A 19,451-nucleotide genomic window follows, 5' to 3' on the forward strand; every position below is an offset into this window, starting at 1 on the left:
CGTCTCCGAGATCAAGACGCTTTATATGTTTCAAAATAAAAATATATTATATAATCTGGGAGGAGAATTCCCATATATGAATCACCAATTGTGGCTATATGGTTTTATTCTTACACCTGTAAAAATTAAGTCCTAACTCTCAGCAAATCCCAGAAGCTCCCGCTGATAAGGTCTTAAAAGATGCAAGAATAACTAATAGGCTTCATTTATGTCCATGGAAATTTACACTTTACCCTTTCTGCAGCTCTGTGCATGATCTGGCCTTGCTCACTACCTGAGCGACTACATAATTTATACCTTCTAACTAAAGCTTTTACAACTACCGGAGAATAATTCACACATCTTATGGCTGAAATGGGAAAATTAAATTCAGTCCTGGCCAATGCTCCCATACCTCTTTTGCAGCCTGGAGACTGTTTATGCCGCTCCAAAGACCTTTCAACAACAAAACATTTCTTCTTGCACAGCTTCCTTTAACGAGAGAATACAAACAGCTCCGGCGACAACTCCCAAAATGTCAAAGTGAAAAACAACCCCGACAGTGGACAGAAGCAACCTAAACCTTACAGTATTTTATTGTCTGGTTTAGGTCGCTTTTGTCCACTGACAGGGTTGGATTTTCGTTTGGCATTTGGGAGTTGTCTCATTTTTTGGTAGAAAGATCGACCGATTATTGCCTATTTGTAATTTTTTAAAGGAAGCTGTACAAGAAGAGAAATTTTTATTACTTGACAATTCATCCTTGTGAAGTTTTCTGGAAATGCCTTCAACGATGAACATAGCATTTCAAACAGGCCAGTAATACCTGTCTGACATGCCGCCATTCGGAACTCGCCCAATCCATTTCGCACTCAATGGCAGTAGCATTTTGTGAACGATGAAACCAAGGGAGGCGAGCGCTGGCGAATCGGCGAATGGAATGGAGAATGGCAATGAAATTTCAAAGCCTTTAAATGAGAAACATTGTGCAAGTGCAATCGTTTGATCGGGAAGAGATCAACGGTCCAAATCTGCTACTATTAGGGTTTGCAGAAGGGTTAGCAGAGTCGAGGGTTTTGAAACGGAAAGAACGTGATTCTACAAGTTCCACAAGTTTTCTCAGTCAGTCGAGACTAGCACGGGGTTGTGGGGTAGGCCGGCGACGAGAAGTTCCAATCAGTAGCCCTCCTGTACGGTGATTGCATTTTTATTTAATGGGTACGAGTGGTCTCAATGCATTTGGTGCGAATTATTATTAATCTTCCACGAAATGAGGTTCTTTACAGAAAACCTGACATCAATCACACAGACAATTCTGCGAATCTTCACAGTGGTTTTCTCTAATTCGGAGCCTTCCAGCATGCTCATTGGATTGAATCCGCCACTTACAGACGTTAAAAGAATTGAGAAAGCCGATTTGAAAACGGAATCCAATAATAATACATTCTCTTTCAGAGTCCAAACCTCTCAATGAAGTTATACATCTTGGATTGAACCCGCTAGCTGTGCTTGCTGGATGGAACCCGCATATTCGAACATAATATTCCATATATAATATACGCGTTGGAACCAGCATATTCGAACATAATATTCCATATATAATATACGCGTTGGAACCAGCATATTCGAACATAGGACGTTTCAAATTCACCTTAATGGCAGATTTCTTGGTGGGATCCGTAACAAGAAAATTTCCAATATTTTCTGGGTTAATTTAGATTATCTAGATTATGTTTATAATATATATTTTTCAAAGCTTTCCAATATCTAGATTTGAGAAAGCTTAGTTGAAAAGGATATATATATATATAAAAGAGAGAAAGAGTATTCTTTGATATATCCGTTTATATAAAATACGATATATGTATATATGTATATGATATAATTATATATAGCATGGTGCTTGTTATTAGCAGAATTAATTTGCAAAAATGTAAACAAACTTTAAATTACGGGATTCATGTTACTTTTGAAATTGTGATGATGATGGTTAACGTTCACTGAGACCAAATTGGTCTATCGGACCTATAATTTCTTAGTTTCTAATTGTCTGGCTCCTCGTCTTTCTTGGCGAGATTGGTGTTGTAGCTTTCTTTTTTTTCTCTACGGTTTTCCAACTTTCTTTATCTTGCATCTCCTTCATCTCTTCTGGTTCTTGGGACATTGGTGTCTTAGCTTCGCGATCTATTGTGTTTGTCCTTTTGAGGATAGTCGGAGAAGAAGTTTCGTCTAGGAGATCTGTTTTACTGTTAAATGAAGATTTATTTTGTGCGGTATTTGAATCTTCATAACTGTTGATGCTTGAGGGGTTGTCGAGTTCACTCTTTTGTTGTTGGGCGGGGCTTTCCCCCTGCTTGTCTTGAGAGTTGTTTCTTTCTTGCCCAATTTCCTGTGATTCAGAGTTTTCTCGAGAGTGTTCTTCTTTGATAACAGTATAGTGTTCTTTTTGTGCTCCTTCCCACCATGTAGATCTGTGGTGATTTTTTCTAGCAGAATTTTTCTGGGAGGCTTTTGGGCAATTTTTGGCTAGGTGGCCTATCTCAAAGCAAGATCGACATCTGAAGAGGACACTTTCATAATCGAGTTTCTGATTCCACACATAGTCTTTACTTGTTAGGTGTATTTCAGCTGGGAATCTAGAGCTGAAGTCCATTTCCACACAGATGCGTGCATAGGTGGTTCTGGCATATTCCTCTGTTTTTGGGCACCTGCAGTAAAATTTTCCAATTGCATTTCCAATGGCTTTTAGCGAAGACAAATTCCAGAGATGCAAAGGTAGGTTTGGCAATCTCACCCAAACTGGTGCTGAGATTATGACTGTTGTTGAGGGATCGAATGATGGGTTCCATGGCCTCATGAATAGCCCTTATTTTTCCCAAAACCAAGGGCCAGAATCTAGAATACATTGTTTGCTTTCAGGGTTTTCAAAATCTACTATAAAAAAACCCCTAACACAGGGGTATATATTAATTGCATCAATAATTGGAGGCTTCCATACCTCTGAGATCCAACTATGGAAAGTTGTCAGCTGCAGCCAAAAACCATTGAATCGGCAGATTAGGGCACTTTCAAAGAACTTCAAAGCCTCATCGAGTGAGGCCTAGACCACCTGGATGGTGGGAACTGGGGCTTCACTGACGATATGGGCATGAGCTTGCCCCTCAGAGGCGGATGGAACTGAGCCACCTGCTATTTTCACGAAGCTGGGAGCCATCTGGAGAAAAGGCCCAATCGATGAAGAGCTGCAAATCTAACTGCAGAAGGCCCAAGATCTAGTTGCAGATCTAGCCGTAGAAGCGCTGCAAATCGCAGAAGGCCCAAGATCTTGTCGAAGATCTGGCCGCAGAAGAGCCGTAGATGAGAAAAGCGGGCAGAAGTGCCGCAAATCAGAAGTGTCGCAGAACCTTTATTCCCAAACCTTTACCACAGATGAAGTAAACCCATTCAAATTATGATCTAACCGCAGAAGGCCCAAGATCTAGCCGACTCGTAGATCAGAATTAAAATCTAGTGGGCAGAAGAGCCGCAGATCTATTTAAGCATAAGTCAGATGCCCATACCCTCATGAAAACTACGTCATTGAACTTTAATCATTGCTATAGATCTAGCCGAAGAACTAGTCGCAGATGAGAAGAGCGGGCAGAAGAGTCGTAGATCAGTATAAAATGCAAATTAGTTAAAACAATACCCATGAAAATTATTATTTGCGTCGCAGATCACAGAAGGCTCAAGATCTAGCCACAGAAGAGCCACAAATGCCATAGAAGAGCCGCAGATTAGCTGCAGAAGAGCCGCACTACATAAGATTCAAAGAGCCGCAGGAGATCTGATCAGCTGCAGAAGAGCCACACTGAAGCCATAATGATAGCTACATAGTAGCATAGTCCTTGTTTCTTTTGATAGTTATTGATATGCTGGTGCGATTAAGGTAGTGTGAGTTCTGCATCTTGTCTTTATGAAAACGACTATTTGTACGTGGCAGCATCTCTTGTTTATGGAATCTGCGACAAAGAATACTAACCGTGGAGTGCACAATGCCCTGATTACACGTTGATTGGTCAATTCACCGAAAAAAATAGGGTACGTGGGGGCATCTCTTATTTCTGCACTTTCTTGATTTGTTTACAACTAGTAAGCTTTAATTAATTTTTTATATCTGCTGGTCTGCACCGCGAGAAGTTGATTGAGTTTATGCGACAGTGATGTGACATTTGACCAAAACATTGTCGTGAAACAAAGCAATGTGTGGAGGTGCGGAAGTCGGGGAATACATGTTCCTCCACACATTCTGTAATATGCAATCTGCTAGGATAGATACTAGCTAGGGAGCCCTCTATGCCCTTTTTATTTGTTTGCAACTAGTAAACTCTCTTGATTCGCTTATAACTAATAAGCCTTAATTATTTTTTTAATATGCTCTAATCTGTTGTGCGGGTGGTTGATTGAGTTTATGTGACATTTTTTCAAAACATTGCCACGAAATGAGGTAGTGTGTAGAAAAAGTGTGCAGAGGGGAATGTGCACGGAGCTGCAGAAGACGTGGAATAAAGGTTCCTCCGCACATTCTGTAATTTTCAAGAACAAATTTGTTTGCAATTATTAAACCTTCTTGATTTGTTTACAACTAGTAAGCCTTAATTAATATTTTAAGATTGTTGCAAAATGGGGCAGTATGCAGAAGAAGTGTGTGGAGGGGGAATGTGGTTGGATATATGGAGGTGGGGGAATAGAAGTTCATCCGCACATTTTGCAATCTGCTAGAACATATACTAGTTGTGGAGCCCTCTACACCTTCTTGATTTGTTTGCAGCTATTAATCATTACACAATGCTTTAGAGCAAATGTTATTAAGCACTTAAACGATGTTTTGATTACATGTCAATTTTCTGAATAAATGTCGAAAATGCTTATATTTATTGGTAGGAAAGATTTTATTAATAGGACGAAGTGTCTGGAGGTGCGGAAGTGGGGGAATAGTGATCTCTCCACACATTCTGCAATCTACTAGGATGGATACTAACTACAGAGCCCTCTACACCATTTTTATTTGTTTACAAGTAGTAAACCTTCTCAATTGGTTTACAACCAATAAGCCTTAATTATTCTTTTAATATGCTTTAATCCATGTTGTGGGAGGTTGATTGAGTTTATGTGACATTTCACCAAAATGTTGTTGCAAAACAGGGAAATGTGTAAAAGAAGTATGCAGAGGGGGAAAGTGCATGGAGGTATAGAAGTGGGGGAATATAGGTTCCTCCACGTATTTTGTGATCTATTATGACGGTCCTGATTATGCATTGATTAGCTGAATAAATGTCAAAAAGACTTACGTTTACAAGGAAAGGAGCTTTTGTTAACCATATGATTAAGCCTTAACTAATTTTTAATATGTTATTAAGTAGTTGAACATTGTATTGATTATGCGTCGATTCATTGAATAAATGTCGAAAAGACTTACATTTACCAATAGGGAAGCTTCTTTTAATCGTAGGATTAAGTCTTAATTAATTTTTTTGTATCTACTAATCATAATCGTGGGAGGTTGGTTGAGCCTATGTAACATTTTCCAAAACGTTACTGTGGAACGAGCAATGTGTTGAAGAAGTGTACAAAGGGGGAATATGTGCAGAGGTGTGGAACTGATGGAATAAAGGTTCTCCTGCTCATATCCCTCTAATGCACATCCTTTCAATTTTCTACGAAAGATACTAGTTGAAGAGCCCTTTATATCTTCTTGATTTTTTTACAACCAGTAAATTCCATTAAGCACTGGAACGTTGTCCTAGTTACGCGTCAATTCATTGAATAAATGCAGAAAAAAGTACTTTATAATATGGATGCATATGACTTTTTTATTTGTTTACAACTAGTAATCATTACATAATACGTCAAAGTAAATGTTATTAAGCATTCGAACAATGTCTTGATTTTGTGTTGATTCGTCGAATAAATGTTGGAACATCTTACATTTACTAATAGTGGAGATTTTGTTAATAGTAGGAATAAGCCTTAATCATTTTTTTAATATTGGGTCCATAGTCCTCTACACCTTCATGATTTATTTACAACTAATAATAATTACACAATGTATCAAAATAAATGCTATTAAGCACTCAAATGATGTCCTAATTACACATCTATTAAGTATCACTTGTAGTATCACATCTCTTGCATTATTTGTATATACATTTAAGAACTATATTTACATTTACGGATGATGTAGTTTTCGCTAATTGTAAAATTAAGACTTAATTAATTTTATAATAGACATTAGTCTGCACTATGGTAGATTGATTATGTTTATGTGACATTTTGTGTGTGTCAAATACTGTGGAAATTGACATTTTGCAATTTTTAATTAACCTTAGTTTGCAATTTTAGTTATATTGGTTTTATTGACTATGTTTTTCATGCATAGTATTAAAAAGAGTTCATGAGTGTGTAGAAGTTTTGTATGTGATGGAGGCGTGCAGAAGAAGTGTGCAGGTGTGCAGAAGTGGGGGAATAAAGGTTCTCCTGCACATACCCCTCTTCTGCACCTCCTTTATTTTGCACACTGGAAACCTCTGACCTTTGACTTTTGATAAGAAAACACACTTTTTTAACCATTAAAATACAAATAATAAAAATTATTTGAATTTTCTCAAACATATTATGATATCAAAAATTAAAGCCGTAATTCATTTGTTGTGAAGGGACGTCCATTTAATTACTATTATGAAGTGTAACTGCATAACGCACTGCTTCAACTTAGATTGAATTTCAATGTTGAAATATAGCAACAAGAATATTCCAATTTAATTTGTCTTTGAATTAAATTGAATTAAAATCGAATTTAGTCTTAACAGCTACTTGGAAATAATTAATTAATTTATTTTAAATTAATTAGTTGCAGAAATTCAAGTTAGAAGTCTTTCTGAAGTCATGCAAGAGTTATCCCTTAAATTAAGGAGATAAGATTGAGTTATATTTGAGTTGTAATTAGTTAACTCAGTTTACTGAGTTAAATCCAGTTAAATTAGTTCCAAACTGTTTGAGGAACTAATAGTGAGTTAACAATCAGTTGATGCATGCATGCACTCAACTAGTGCTACTCCAGTTAACTGAAGATTCCCTCATCAGAAACTCATGCATGTTTATTCTGAGAAAGACTTAGTTGAGATCAAAGTCAAGGATAGTGTACTATCAGTTGCATGTGTTTTCTCATGGAGAAAACACATGCATGCATTCAAGGATTTAATCCTTGAGGATTGTGCAGTTTTGAAAGAGATCATCCACAAGGAACAGCGCAAGGAAATAGCAGCTTGGAGGGTAGAGAGGAACGCTAGAGAGAAGCCAAGATCGCTTGTGAGCATCAGTGAGGATTGTACTGAGAACTGGGTAGCTGTGAGAGCTAAGGCTTTGTATAATTCCTATGTATTTCCACCTGTATGATAATACAACAGTGTGGGGTTTTTAGATGAGGTTTTCCCCAAAGTATTTTCATGAGTATTGTGCATTGATTTCTTCTTCTTCTGGTTATATTGTTCAGCTCGATCTTTAAGCTTCCGCAAATTGATAGTAGAAGTAGGTTATAGTATTCTGCTTTGATTTATATTGCATTATCGAGTTAACCTACCAGCAGATTTTTTACATGGTATCAGAGTGAGGTTTGTAGAAAATTTCTACATGGTATCAGAGCTGGATTCGTAGGAATTTTCTACATGGTATCGACACTGCGAACAATATACTGAGAAGAGAATTTGAAGTTTGAAGTTCGGGGTTGCAAGTGCAAATCGAATTTATATCATACTCCAAGGTTAGCCAATGGTGTTCTATGGCTTGAGACTCGAGTATGCCTTGGAAGGTAGCTCGAATTACATAGCATGGAAAGATAGAATGGAGGTTGTATTAGAAGACAATGGCTTGAAGGAATTCATTAATCAAGAAATCCCAAAGCCAGCTTCAACTAATGCACAAGAGTTGGTTGAGTGGAAGAAGTGTGTGGCGAAGGCGAGACGGATCATCCTTGAGGGAGTTCGAGACCATATTGTCTCAAGTCTCCATGGGAAGGATACTCCATTTTCAATGTGGAAGGCATTAAAGGACCTCTACTAGAACAACAACGACCAGAGGAAATTGGATCTCAAGGATAAGCTTTGAAGAATCAAGATAGAGAAGGGCGACACTATTTCCACATATCTGAACAAACTCACCACCTACAGAGATGAGCTTGGCAGTGTGGGAATAACTACTGCCAATGATGATATGGTGAGCCTCGCTTGTTGAGAATGCAACAAGATGATGGAGTGTTATGAAACCAACTCAGAAACTGTACTGGCTTTAAATGGATGTGATAATGCACAAAAGTGTGCATACTTGGTAAGTCTATCAACTACCACCATGATGACACTCTTCCCCTCAGACTTGGGTAAACCTGTGATAAAATCCATTGAAACCTCCTCCCAACGTTGGCTTGGAATGGATAAAGGTTGTAATAGACTTGGTGTCTTAATTGTTTCAACTTTATTTTGTTGGCAAACCAAACATTCCGCCACAAACTTTTGAATATCTGATTTAAGGCCATCCCAAAAAAATTCCTTCTTAACCCTGTGGTAAGTTTTTAAAAATCCTGAGTGCCCTCCTAAGGGAGAAGTGTGCAATTCCATAAGAATCTTTTGTTTTAACTGGGAATTCTTACAGAGGTATAAGCGATCTTTGTACCATAACGAATCATTTTGCCAGCTAAATGTATCAGAAGTACTGGAATCTTGTTGTAGCTTTCGAATAAGTGCCCACACTTCTTTGTCATTCTTCCATTCCTCCCTTGCTTCGTTTATCCAATCTGGTTGGATAATAGAAATGGCACACAACAATGCTTCGACATCCTCATCCTTTCTTGAGAGTGCATCTGCCACCACATTTTGCTTACCTTTTTTGTAGATGATTTCAAAGTCATAACCCAACATCTTTGTGACCCACTTTTGTTGCTCTTCAGAGGATAATCTTTGTTCTAAAAAGTATTTAAGGCTATCATGATCCGTTTTTACCTTGAAGTGTCTTCCCATTAGGTAGGGTCGCCATTTCTTAAGTGCATGGAGTATTGCCAACATTTCCTTCTCATAAATAGCTTTGCTTAAAAACTTTCCCTTGATTGGACGACTTTCAAAAGCAATGGGTCTTTCATCTTGCATTAGAACAGCACCAATTCCATTTCCTGAAGCATCACATTCCACAATAAAGGTTTTTGTGAAGTTCGGTGTAGCTAAGACCGGTGCTTGGCACATTGCCTCTTTAAGATGTTCAAAGGCCTTTGTTGCTTCCGGAGTCCATGAAAATGAATCTTTCTTCAATAATGTTGTTAGAGGTGCTGCTATTCTCCCATAATTCTTAACGAACTTGTGATAATACCCTATCAACCCAAGAAATCCTCGCAGCTGCTTTATGGATGTGGGGATTTTCCATTCCTTAATGGCTTTAATTTTGCTAGGGTCTACCTTAACTCCTTCATGAGATACAATATGACCCAAATATTCCACCTCCTGGACTCCAAAGAAACATTTGGATCTTTTTGCATATAATTGTTTCTCCTCCAATAGTCGTAGCACCCTGTCAACATGTTCAACATGATCCTTCCAAGACTTGCTATAGATTAGTATATCATCAAAAAATACTAACACAAATTTTCTAAGGAATGGTTTGAAAATTGAATTCATCAAACCTTGAAATGTTGAAGGTGCATTGGTAAGGCCAAAAGGCATGACTAAAAATTCATAATGACCCTCATGAGTTCTAAATGCCGTTTTCGGAATGTCTTCAACCTTCATTCTAATTTGATGATATCCCGAACGAAGATCCAACTTGGTGAAGTAAATTGATCCATGCAATTCATCCAGTAATTCATCAATGACAGGAATGGGGAACTTATCTTTAATAGTGAGCTTGTTGAGCTCCCTGTAATCTGGACACATGCGCCATGATCCATCCTTCTTGTGCACCAATACTACTGGAGCTGAGAAAGAACTTTGACTCGGTTGAATTATACCAGCCTCTAGCATTTCTGCAACCATACGTTCAATTTCACTTTTTTGGACATAGGGATATCTGTATGGCCTGATGTTTGGAGGAACACTTCCTGGAATCAGATGAATAGCATGATCATGATCACGCATAGGTGGGAGACCTTTGGGAGTCTCAAATACCTTGGAATGATTGTCCAGGACTTTTTGGAGATCTGGAGAAATAGATGATTCCAATGTGGAAACATCTAGTGAACATAATTGTGCAATTACACCTCTTTGCTCCCTTTTTAGAAGCTTTGTCATGCCATTAGAGTTGATTATCTTTCCTGGTTTCCCTGCAATACCCCTTAATTCAACTTCCTTTCCTTCCACAGAAAATTTCATGAAAAGTTCTTGAAAATTAAAAGCTATTGTACCCAAGGATTGTAGCCACTGGACTCCTAGTACAACATCAGCACCTCCCATTGGAATGGAAAGCATTGGGCTAGTCAATACATATTCTCCCATGGATAGCTTGATATTATGGCACTTTCCAGAGCAATTTATTGTTCCTCCATTTGTAATCATCACTTGACACTCTGGTGCTGGATATAGGAAGCAATTCAATTCTTTTGCTACCCTACAATGAATAAAATTGTGGGTGCTTCTTGAATCAATCAACACTATTACCTTTTTCTTCTTGATTTGTCCTTCTATCTTGATGGTTTGAGGAGTGGTAATTCCCGCCAATGCATTACAAGATATGGTCAGATTTATTTGTTCTTCATCTAGGCTTTATTCCTAGAGTATATCCTCTTCTTTTGACCTTTCTTGCTCCTTTTCTTCTTCCTCTTCACAATCTATGTAGAATAATTTCTTCTCAGCACACTTATGACCTTTTGTGTATTTGCTATCACAATTGTAACAAAGCCCTTTTGATCTTTTTTCTTCCAATTGTTGTGGTGTCAACCTTGTAGGTTGTGGAAGACTATGGGAAACAACACTTCCGTCTTTATAGTTGTGAATAGTATGCTTCCTAGTTGCCATAATTTTGCTTTCCATTTTTCTTGCTAACCTGAATGCCTTCTCTAATGAATCAGGTTCCCAAAGGCAAACATCATGTTGGATATTATCCTTTAAAGACCCTATGAACACATCAATCCTATGCCCCTCTGGAATATCTTTTACCCTTATGTTCAATTTTTGGAACTCCTCAATGTGCTCCATTACTGAACCCTTTTGTTTGAGACTTACCAATTGGCTAAAAAAAGTGTTGCTTTTTGTATCTTCATAATGTGCTATCAATTCTTCCGTAAAAATTGCCCAAGTGATAATTTTTTTACAAGAGCAAAGCCATTGATACCATACAAACTGATTTGGTTCCAAATATACAGTTGCCATACGTACCTTTTGTGTGTTTTTCACATTATTGAGATCGAAGAACTGCTCCATCTGTAATATCCATGTGGCGGGATCCTTGCCATCAAAATTCCTCATATCGATTTTTGGAATATGGTGGGTCTTCGATCCAACATTAGCGTCTATGGAATCATGATTAACATTACTTTTGTTCACATCATGAGTTTCCTTTACAACCTTTTCACCATTAGTAAGTATTTCTTGTAGAAAATTTGTCAAATCTGTCTTCAAATCTGCCATGTCTCTCTTCAAATCTATCTTTGAATCATCCATCTTAGCTTCCATGCCCTTTATCTTAGATTCCACGCCACTTATCTTAGCTTCTGTTAGCTTTTGTGAGCGTGACATTTGTTGCACTTGTTCTTGTAATTTTGATATATCATGTAGCATTTCTTCTTCTTCTTCATGAGTCATGCTAGAGCTTTCAGGTTCCATACTAGGTGTTTGCATTTTCTTTCCTCAGGGCATCAGTTACCGATAATAATGCTTTACTATGCCCTTTGAATTCCGTTAAACCAAGCTTACACAAAAATTAAAAAAAAAAAAAAAAAAAACTACACACTTTTTTTCACTTTATAGAAGCCTGATATTGAATCTGATGTATCTCTGTAATTTCGGATCATCCAGTTCTGAAATTGCTACTTGTAGTAGTCCTCTGTGTCCTCTTTCGAATGCCACAAGTCTGAGCCAAATTGGATTCTCCAAGGAAGAGTTATGTGAACTCTCCCACAGTGACTTGCTTTTAGACTGGTTCAGTAGAGCGAACTTGTACGACGTGCCACGAGTCACTGTTTCAACCTTTGAATCTGAAACACACACACAAGAAACTAAAGTCCGTCCTCTTTCTATAACTTTTTACGAAATTTCAATCCGATCCTCAGAGAGAGAGTTATGACGATTTTCCCCAGGTCACCTGTTTTGAATGTAATTCAGGAGTCTGCAAAAAGGCCAACTTCCTCAGATCATATCTCCGACAATATTGCGCGAAAAGCTCTGAAGTTCGGACCCAAGGTTCAGCGCCAATTATTCTCAAATGGGTTTTTTTTGTGACTTCTGAAATGTTACAGAAAAAAAGTTATAGCGAAAATGCCACGATGACCTGTTTGGAGCAGCGAAACCCTAGAATCCAAAGCTCTGATACCAAATGTTATGAAACCAGCTCACAAAAAGATAGAAAAGAGAGATCCACGCCTTAGAATTCAGCCTCTTCGAGGGGGAAACCTCCTTTAAATTACATAAATGAACAATTCTTGGATGATACAAATGACAAAACCTCCTTTCTATATATAGGAGTCTAAGGAGTCACAATATAATCCAGCCAACCTAACAATAATAATATAAAACCATAAGAATAACAATAGAGGGATTCTATGGGGCACAGAAATAACAATATGGGGGTAATAGGGGCACAACAATATAAATAAGGGGTATAACTACAATAGTAATGGGGTAATCACTAGTATTATAGGGACCCAACATGGAGCTTAGTGGAAAGAAGTCGCCTTCACTAAGTGGGCCCGCAGGCTATTTTTGGCGCAAAGTCTATTTTTAGACATATGGATCATGGTCTATGAGTTGCAGGATGCTATTTGTGGATGATTGGTCATGTTAGTAAAAATAGATGGACTTCTATTTTTAGACATATGGGCGGTTTCTATTTTTAGACTGCCAGGCTAAAAATAGATCAGTCGAATATTATTAGCTCATAATAATATTTGGACTATAAACATTATCTTATCCTCTTGGAGCACTTCAGTTTGAGCTACAGATGTGGCACATGCAACTATCAGAAGGAAATGCGCTTTTCTTATGAGTCAGTTGAGCTATTGCATGGTGGACTTCAGTTAGAACTCATGTGGTTGAGTTTTGGTGGAGTTGATTGAGGAGTTGATGGATTTGTGTTCAGTTTGACTTGGTTAAACTAGTTGAATTTAGTCTAACTGCAGAATACACTAGTGATGAGTGATGTGAATTAATTGTTAATTAATTCACTAATTATTAACTCATAAAGCAACTAAAGAATACATCAGTTAACTCAATGCATGGATAGTTCAGTGGAGACAGGTGTTAGAGGTTGAGATTGCTATCAATTGTGACTATAGTTGTGCATGAGATCTTGCACAATAAACGGATTGAGTAATTCCAATGAGGATTGCGTGGTTCAGCCAAGGAAATACGAGTTTGCTTCAGCCATTCATAATTATTCTCTTGCAGGATTGCGCAGTGGAGGCAGGCAAACAATGGAGGAGATTTGAACCTGTGATTGATTCAGATCTGAGCTAGTTTTGTGTGTAACAGGTGGAGATAGTACTGAGTACTTGTGAGGAGTATTGTACTATGTATTTTTACATGTTCTCGTTCATTATAATATACAGATAGTGTGGGGTTTTCAGCTGTATGCTTTCCCCGGGTTACATACTGTGTTAATGTGCGCATGCGATTGATGTTTCATTGTTTTTAATGCTGCTAAATTGATGATGAACGTAGAGGAGGTTATGTATTATGCATGTATTCCACAATAGTGTATAATCGGGATAATCTCTGTGAATAATTGTCATATTATTCAAAATTTCTACATGGTATCGGAGCAGTTGATCATCAGATCTATTATTTAGAAAGTGTTTACATTTTATTTCTTCAGGTAGAGTCTGTAATCGGGCTAGGTAGCCTCTGGATTCATCATTCCTTTGGAAGGTGAGATATCCGGTAAAAGCCCATACAGTCAATCTCTGTACGAGAAATAATTTGTTCTCACGAATTTTAGATCAGAGGCGGTTGATTTTTGAGCTGGTGGAATTCGAATTTTCAGCAGTGTTTTCTTGGTGTCAAAGTTGAAATTTCTTTCAACAGATTGCGATTGAGTATGCTCTTGAGGGCAGCTCGAATTATATTGCATGGAAAGACAGGATGGAGGCAGTGTTAGATGATAATGGGCTGAAGGAGTTCATAGAGGCTGAGGTCCCAAAGCCTATTGATACTGCGCAAGTTGAGGCTTGGCAAAAGAAGACAGCAAAGTGTCAAAGGATTCTGTTGGAAAGCGTGAAGGATCACATTGTGTCCAGCCTGCATGGAAAGGCTTCTCCATACTTGATGTGGAAAGCATTGACAGATCTATTCCAAAGCAAGAGCGACTAGAGGAAGCTGGCACTCAAGGATAAACTCAAAAACATAAGTGTGAGAAAGGAGACAGTATGCCCAAGTATCTCATGAAGTTCACTCAATGCAGGGATGAGCTAGGAAGTGTTGGGGTGACTGTCGATGATGAGGACTTGGTGAGCTTGGCTCTCCTTGGTCTTCCGAAGAGTTGGCATTCCTATCAGGACTTTGTCAATGGTCGAGAGAAATTGCCAGGATGGGAGAGACTTTGGTCAGATCTTGTGCAGGAGGAGATCAGGTGGAATACCATGGACGGATCTTCATCAAAGGCACCTGATGAAGAAAATTGCGCTTTGGCTGCCAAAGAAAAGAAGGGGAAGAACAAGAAAGCTTCTCATTCTGGTGCGAAAGGCAAGAAGCAGGACATGTCCAAGGTGAAGTGCTTTCACTGTCACCAGCACAGACACTATGCCACAAATTGTCCGCAGAAGAAGAAGAATAAGCAAGCTGCTGGATCTGCAGCGGGAGAGGCCTTAGCCTCGTAGTTTGAGCTTGATTTTTCGTTGATCGCATGCTTGGTATCAAGTGTGATGGGATCGGTGTGGTTCTTGGATAGTGGTGCGTCTTTTCACATGACAGGAGATCGAGATTTGTTTTCTGATCTGGAGGAGAAAGATCTTGGAGTGCACATCGAGATGGGCGATGATGGTAGATACAGTGTGACTGGTATTGGTATCATTTCCTTTGAGAGGGAGTCTGGTAAACCCTTCATATTGAAGGAAGTGATTCATGTTCCAGGATTGAAGAAGAATCTTATCTCTGTGGCGATGTTGGAAGACAAGGGATATGATGTTTTCAACGAGGAAAAGGCTTTCCTGCGTAGTAAGACAACTGGAGAAACTCGGAAGATAGGGGTTCGAGTCAAGAACCTTTATCAGTTGCATGTAGATGGCTGCGCAATAATGTCATGCAAAGTAGAAGGATTGGTGAGCCGGGATGATGACGAGCTGTGGCACAGGAGATTGGGTCACCTTCACCATGGAGCCTTGAAGATACTGCAGCATATCACTACTAGGCTTCCTAAAGGCACTCTTGCGCAGTCAGATCAGTGCAAGGGGTGTACTTTGGGAAAGTTTGTGAAAGCCACATTTCACGAGAAGGATAGTCGCGCCACAATGATCCTTGAGAGAATTCACACAGACGTGTGTGGACCTTTCTCAGTTGCTTCGACAGCAAAGCATAGGTACTATGTGATCTTTGTTGATGATTTCTCTCAAAAGTGTTGGATCTTCTTCATGCAAAAGAAGAGCGAGACATACTCAAAGTTCTGTGAGTTCAAAGCACTGGTCGAGAAGGAGTCGGGGAAGAAGGTGAAGGCTCTTAGGAGCGACAATGGTGGTGAATACATCTCTAGCGAGTTCAAGGATTTCTGCAGTGCAGAAGGGATTTGAAGAGAGCTCATAGCTCCCCATAACCCACACCAGAACGGGATTGCTGAGCGGAAGAACAGAATGATCGTGGGTGTTGCACGGGCGATGTTGCATGATCAAGGCCTACCCCTTCACTTGTGGGTGGAAGCATGCAATACTGTAGTATATGTGCAGAACCGTTGTCCTCACAGGATACTTGGCATGAGTACACCCAAGGAGGCTTATTCTGGTAAGAGGCCTGATATTTCTCATTTGAGGATTTTTGGTTCTAACGTTTACATGCATGTGACGAAGGATGCCAAGAAGAAGCTAGAGTCGACCGCAGAGGTTGGGATATTTGTGAGGTACACTGATATGCCCCACAACTATTGTGTGTATTTGCCAGACAGTGGCAATACTGTTGTGCGATGGGATATAAAATTTCATGAGGAGAAAGCCATGAAGTGTTCGCTTGAGAGGGAGCCACACTTGCATGCATATGAGGAGCTATTAGTTCATAAGGATGAGCTTCAGGACATGGATCAGCCACAGGACAAAGTTCATGGAGTGGAAGAGACCACTCATGTAGTGCCAACCATCAGAGGGCAAAAGCGCTTGACAGAAGTTGAGTGACTGGCTCAAGATGTAGAGAAGGTTGTAGGACCACCTACAGCTCAACGTAGACAGAGACACTCACCTGATCGGTACACTGGATACATGGCTCTTGTGAGCAAATGTGTTGTGACTGAGCCATCCTCTTTCGAGGAAGCTATGGAGGATCCCGCATGGGTAGATGCCATGGTGGAAGAGTATGATTCGATTGTCAGAAACAGTGCATGGGAGATTGTCCCAAGACCAGAGGGGAAATCAGTGGTGGGTTCGAGATGGATCTACAAAGTGAAGCAGGCAGTTGACGGGAGTGTGGAGAAGTACAAGGCAAGATTTGTTGCCCGAGGCTTTTCACAGATAGAGGGGATCGATTATGAGGAGACCTTTCCACCTGTCGCGAGGTATTCTTCCATACGGACGATTCTTGCTCTCTCAGCACAGATGGGGTGGTACATTCATCAGATGGATGTGAATACTGCTTTCCTCAACGGAGTCATTAAGGAGGAGGTGTACATAGAGCAGCCCAAAGGTTTCAAGATCTTCAGCGGCAAGTCACATGTGTGCAAGCTCAAGAGAGCGTTGTATGGGTTGAAACAAGCACCACGTGCTTGGTACACATGGATAGACATCTATTTCACCGGACTTGGATTCTCCAAGAGTGAGGCGGATCCTAACCTATACTAGATTGTGGTGGAGGGTAAGTTGCTTAGCATTGTACTTTATGTAGATGATTTGATTCTAACAGGTGATGAGCTGTTGATACTTTCATGCAAGGATGATCTTGCTAAGGAGTTTGAGATGAAGGACTTGGGCCTCCTTCATTATTTCCTGGGATTGGAAATTTGGCAGCGCAGTGATGGACTATTTGTTTCTCAGGGTAAGTATGCTTGGGAGATACTGGAGAAGTTCAACATGCATGGCTGCAAGCCTATTGATACTCCTCTTCCTAGAGTTTGGAGGAAGGAGGATGATACTTTAGTAGTAGTGGATGCCACTGTGTATCGACAGTTAGTGGGGTCGCTTATGTATCTGGTCAATACACGACCCGATATATGCTATGCTGTTAACCAGCTTTCACAAGCTATGGTTAAGCCAACAAAGCTCTTCTGGAAGGCAGGCAAGCATGTATTGCGTTATCTCAGAGGCACATCGCGATATGGATTGTGGTACAGACAGGAGGATGAGGTGAAGCTATGTGGCTTCACGGATGCAGATTGGGCAGGGAGCCCAACAGACAGAAAGAGCACATCTGGAGGGGTCTTCATTATCGAGTTGACAGTAGTCTCTTGGTACAACAGGAAGCAGAGATCCATGGCACTTAGTTCAGCAGAGGCCGAGTATATGGCAGCAAGTTTGGCTGCATGCGGGGCTATATGGATGAGGAAGATTCTGGTCGGGTTGTTCGGTTCATACTTGGAGCCTACTATGATAACCAGAGTTGCATTAAACTCTTGGCTAATCTAGTATTTCATGATAGATCTAAGCACATTGACATCAGGTAACATCATATCAGAGATTGTGTGCAATGGAGAATCATGTTATTTTCATACATTCCAACGGAGGATCAGGATGCTGATATCTTGACGAAGGCACTCACCAGGAGAAAATTCGAATACCACCGAGGCAGGATAGGGGTTGCTGATAATCCATATCTTGTTGAGAGGGAGTGTTGAGAATGCAACAAGATGATGGAGCTTAGTGGAAAGAAGTCACCTTCACTAAGTGGGCCTGCAGGCTATTTTTGGCGCAAAGTCTATTTTTAGACATATGGATCATGGTCTATGAGTTACAGGATGCTATTTGTGGATGATTGGTCATGTTGGTAAAAATAGATGGACTTCTATTTTTAGACATATGGGTGGTTTCTATTTTTAGGCTGTTAGGCTAAAAATATAACAGTCGAATATTATTAGCTCATAATAATATTTGGACTATAAACATTATCTTATCCTCTTGGAGCACTTCAGTTTGAGCTACAGATGTGGCACATGCAGCTGTCAGAAGGAAATATGCTTTTCTTATGAGTCAGTTGAGCTATTGCATGGTGGACTTCAGTTAGAACTCATGTGGTTGTGTTTTGGTGGAGTTGATGGAGTTGTGTTCAATTTGACTTGGTTAAACTAGTTGTATTTAGTCTAACTGCAGAATACACTAGTGATGAGTGATGTGAATTAATTGTTAATTAATTCACTAATTATTAACTCATAAAGTAACTAAATAATACATCAGTTAACTCAGTGCATGGACAGTTCAGTGGAGACAGGTGTTAGAGGTTGAGATTGCTATCAGTTGTGACTATAGTTGTGCATGAGATCTTGCACAATCAATGGATTGAGTATTGCCAATGAGGATTGCGTGGTTCAGCCAAGGAAATATGAGTTTGCTTCAACCATTCATCATTATTCTCTTGCAGGATTGCGTAGTGGAGGCAGGCAGACAGTGGAGGAGATTTGAACCTGTGATTGATTCAGATCTGAGCTAGTTTTGTGTGTAACAGGTGGAGATAGTACTAAGTACTTGTGAGGAGTATTGTAATATGTATTGTTACATGTTCTCATTCATTATAATATACAGATAGTGTGGGGTTTTCAGCTATATGCTTTCCTCGGGTTACATACTGTGTTAATGTGCGCATGAGATTGATGTTTCATTGTTTTTAATGCTGCTAAATTGATGATCAACGTAGAGGAGGTTATGTATTATGCATGTATTCTGCAATAGTGTATAATCAGGATAATCTCTATGAATAAGTATCATATTATTCAAAATTTCTACATGGTATCGGAGTAGTTGATCATCAGATCTATTATTCAAAAAGTGTTTACATTTTATTTCTTCAGGCAGAGTCTGTAATCGAGCCAAGTAGCCTCTAGATTCATCCTACCTTTGGAAGGTGAGATATCCGGTAAAAGCCCATACAGTCAATCTCTATACGAGAAATACTTTGTTCTCACGAATT

General features: G+C 39.4%; 1 long non-coding RNA gene across 1 annotated transcript; it reads right to left on the reverse strand.

Moving 5' to 3' along the window:
• Nucleotides 1–287: 287 nt before the first annotated feature.
• LOC149158949 (uncharacterized) lies at nucleotides 288–1,536 on the reverse strand. Its single transcript, XR_016261092.1, has 2 exons — nucleotides 806–1,536; nucleotides 288–701 (listed from the first exon to the last, which is right to left on the reverse strand). It is a non-coding gene; the product is annotated as an uncharacterized LOC149158949 (long non-coding RNA).
• Between the last annotated feature and the right edge of the window lie 17,915 nt (nucleotides 1,537–19,451).

The sequence above is a fragment of the Pinus tabuliformis genome, chromosome 5_2 (genome assembly GCF_031772625.1).
Source record: "Pinus tabuliformis cultivar Carrire ecotype Pingquan chromosome 5_2, CPIR1, whole genome shotgun sequence".
Taxonomy (NCBI): domain Eukaryota; kingdom Viridiplantae; phylum Streptophyta; class Pinopsida; order Pinales; family Pinaceae; genus Pinus; species Pinus tabuliformis.